This window comes from Mustela nivalis, assembly GCF_964662115.1.
Source record: "Mustela nivalis genome assembly, chromosome: 16".
NCBI classification, from domain to species: Eukaryota; Metazoa; Chordata; class Mammalia; order Carnivora; family Mustelidae; genus Mustela; species Mustela nivalis.
The window spans coordinates 34,850,292-34,854,140 of NC_139035.1; the positions used below are offsets into that span (position 1 = coordinate 34,850,292).

The 3,849-nt window shown below is 54.6% G+C and overlaps 1 long non-coding RNA gene across 1 annotated transcript; it reads left to right on the forward strand.

Moving 5' to 3' along the window:
* Positions 1 to 305: 305 nt before the first annotated feature.
* On the forward strand, positions 306 to 3,571 carry LOC309849523. The gene is made up of 3 exons (XR_014303749.1): positions 306 to 583; positions 2,820 to 2,872; positions 3,283 to 3,571. It is a non-coding gene; the product is annotated as an uncharacterized lncRNA (long non-coding RNA).
* The last annotated feature ends 278 nt before the right edge of the window (positions 3,572 to 3,849 follow it).

Consider the following 3,849-nt stretch of genomic DNA (forward strand, 5'->3'; position numbering starts at 1 on the left):
ATTTGAGCCTTCCCCATCATTTCTTCCCCAGGTCTTTGGGGAACCAGAGACTTCAGGGGCAGTGCTCAGGTAACCTGCAGTGTTCCTCCAATGACAGAGACCTTTGCTGGTGTTTACAGAACAATAAGAAAGCCAGGTTAACTTGCAGAAGCCCCCCCCCCCCCACCGCGGTCCCTGGCTCCCCGGGGCGTGGGTTCTGAGGGGCGGAGCCAGCCACCCGAGCCCTCACGCCATTGGTTGGGCTTTGCAGGTAACCCGAAGCTGGGCTGAGAGGTGCATAAATAAAGAGTGAAACTAGTACCACCTCCTTGAAAGGGGCTGAGTCCTTCTTCACCTTTGCCTTGGAAAAACCAGTTTCTCTCTCTTTTATTGTCTGTTACCTATTCCTACAAGTTCTATTTCTAGAAGGTCCCCTGAACCCCGCTGTCTACTCCCAACCTTCTCGTCCAGCTATCTTTGCGCCCTCGACTTCAGTTCCACGTTTCTCTGCTTCCGTGTTCTTTTTTCTTAAAGGGAGGATGACTCTGCAGGACTGGCCCCCACCCTCCCCCAGGAACAGGCCGGCTGGGCTGGACACGACACAGTAAGTGTTTCTCCTTTCTTAGGCCCTGTCCTCAGACCCTAGGAGTGAAAGACCATTCCGAGACTCGGAATTCCTTTTCTTCCTCTCGCACACCTGAGCCTCCAGACCTCTCTTTGTCCCAAATTAGCTTAAGAAAAACTCTATGTATTATTTTGCATCAAGCTCAGAGTAAGCCCTGATATCTGAAGGTACGGACACGCATACTTACAGGTGAGTACGAAATCTGTGATTTGGGGCGCTTTGGGAAACCAAAGCCGCATGCCTGTACCGGGAGGATCATTGGACAGAGAAGAGCATGAGCTGTGGGGAAAAAAGCCAAACTCTCTGCAAGCTGATGATCCACTACTTCCAAAGCTAAAATAGGAGGACCTACTTCATTTTAGCCAAATCTCCAGCCTCTTTTTATGTCTTGGAGAGCAATTTCCAGTGATCTCAGGCAATAATGGTCACTGAGAGTGGAAATTGGTGGGATAAGGCGGGTCTCGAGCAGTCAGATACCAAGATTACAGCTGTCTGATTTCACCCCAACTGGAGGAATGGGGTGGGGTGGAGGGGAGTGCCCGGTACTGGGTTTTCAGCGCTGGGCTGGAGGGTACAGCTGTAGCAAGAACTTTGGGACCTGGTTCCATTCTTGGGTTCTCGTGTCCAAGATGGTTATATTTCAAAGCCATTTGGGGCACAGTTCTGAAGGTGTCTGGGGATCAGGAGAGCAGTCACTGCATGAACTTACTCTAAAGCCAAACACAGGCACTATTTGCTTCTCTCACCCAACCCCAACATGGCAGGTGGCCAAGGAGAACATACTGGGGCATCAAGCTGACCAAAGGATGGTGGGTAGAGGTTCTGGAACTCTGGGTATGGGGTCTAAAATGGGTTGAGGCTCGGGGTACAGGTTCTAGGCTCCTCTTTTCTTGTCTCTGCCTGGTAGCAGGTCTGTAGGCCAGAGTGGATGATGAAAGAAGGAGGGGGCTGTCTTTTTTAGGCTCTCCAATGTCAAAACGACCTCCTGTTTGCATGGTCTTTCGCAGTTAAAGTGCTTTTGCAGACACTGTATCTCTGGGGTATCCACCCTAGAGGCTAAAAACCCCACACAAGGGTAAGACTCTGCACATGCCAGCTGAAGACTTGAAGAAGCTAGTGGACCACACATGTTGGGAGGGTAAGAGTGACATGACGAGGATGTGCAGGGGGACGGATGGTCCCTTTGCTGTCCGAGTTGGCCTGAAATCCGAAGGGAAAGCAAAGAGTCCTTCCGTCCCCAGATGACTTCCTCCCACCGTCGTGAACCGAACCAGCCTGGCTGGTCCCTTTCTTTCCTTGACTGTGAAATGGGCCACAGGCAATACAGGAGGATTATAAAGTCTACACCGTTCACAAGCAGGGCATGTTTCTCTCTCGGGATTGAGATTTGTGAGTATTTATGGGAGAGGATGGGGCCAGCCTGTCCCCGCTCCCTGCCCCCAGCAGCACCTGTATTCGCCCTGAGCAAGGAAAGCCAGGCTCTTTGGCCATAGCTGAAACAGCCAAGCCCTTGTTTAAGAGCCTTCTTCCGATCCCCAATGCCCAGGGGGCCGGCTCTCAGGGGAGGAGCCGCATCATAAGCCAGGGCCTCCTTGGGTCGGGTCAGAACAAGCCCCAGGAAGAAAGTATTCCAAACAACAGGGTGGCTCTGCCCAAACTCACCCAGTCTGTGTGCTGGTGCTGAGAACAGCCTTTTATGGGGCTTACACTGAGCCACGGGCGTGCCTGGGCACAGCAAGGAAGGGGCCAGCAGGTGGACCTGCATTGCTTTAAAGAGGACTGAGAGCCTCGGAGAGTTTCCATCCTCCCTGATTGGTCCAGCCTCTGAAAGCCAGGCCACCTCCTACCCAGCCCACCCCCACCCCCAATGCCATGCCCAAAGAATATATATTCGTTTCCAGGCCAATTTGGCAAAGGGAGTCACTGGAAAGTGGACATCCTAGATAATATCGTCTGCAGGGGGCAAGACCAGAAAGTCCTCTCCTTTGCCCATTGCTGCCCCCGGGAATGGGCCTGGCCCCAGCCAGGCATTCTGGTCTCCCCACAGCTCCTCGCCCACTTCTGCCTGGTTTCACACTGGCAGATAGATGGGCCTGCAAAGTACTGCTCATGCTCCTGGGATGGCACATTCTGGAAAGGAATGCCCCTGCCCCTGCCCCTGCCCCGTGTTCCATCACCTTGGTAAGGGAGTTCATTACAGATGGATTTTTCTCAGGTCATTTCAGAGTCCCTGCCTCCTCCAGCCAGGACCAACCCCGACAGACTCAGGTATGGCCCTGGCAGGGGACACAGACAGGGGCAGACGATCACCAGCATGCCAGCAAGGGAAATGCAGAGAAGGCTCCTGGGGACTTGTCCAGGAGGGCGCAAGCCCCGCAGCACCCCCGCCTCCCCATCCCTGCCACTCAGCACTGGCTGCCCGGGCTGCAGGCCCGGGGGTGTCTTGGTCAGCTGGCTGCCGCAGCCTTCTGCAGGAGTGTGACCCTGGGGAGGGGGTGCACACTCACACGCCCCCCGCGTTCCCTGACACTGCGTTTCAAAGATCCTGCGGGCCCTCAGCGGGCACTACCCCGACGCACACAGGCCAGGGTGGCCACGGGTCCACCTGACAAGAAAAAGAGCCCCAGACCGTCCATGTGATTCTCTTGTCCTTCATTCCACCGGAGTCTGTCTTGTAGCCACCAGATTTCAGTGGAGTGAAGTTCAGGAGGCGTGGAGCTCACACGGCCGCCGCAGCGAGAGTAGCTCCGACTTAGCAAAGGCGAGACCCAGTGAGGGGCATGAGAGCTGACAGGAGACATCTGGAGTGCCCCTCCCCCGCAGAGGGGGCTGGGGGCTGGGCGGTGGGCAGATTGCAAAAGACACCACAGATGGGAGCCGCTTTTTCCTTCTTGCCTAAAATTGATGCTGTGGAAATGTGTGTCTTCTGTAACTTCCAAAAATTAAAAGTTGTCTGTCTGGTGGAAAGCCTGACTCCGTCATTCATGGGGTGCGGACTCCCTGGCCTTCTAAGGCACCTCCCCTTGGGGCTAAAATGGAGACAGGAGCTGGACCTGTGGGCACAGGCCCCCTCTCTCCTGGGGCTCTCCAGACAGGCGGCTGGAACTTTATTTGCAAGCGCCGAGGAGCCCCTTTGCCCTCGGCCTCCCCCACGGTGCCAGCAGGACCTGCAGATCGGGGTAAAAAACTCGATTAAGATTTGTTTCCACCCATTTATATTGTAATAAAATAAATGTAAATAAGAT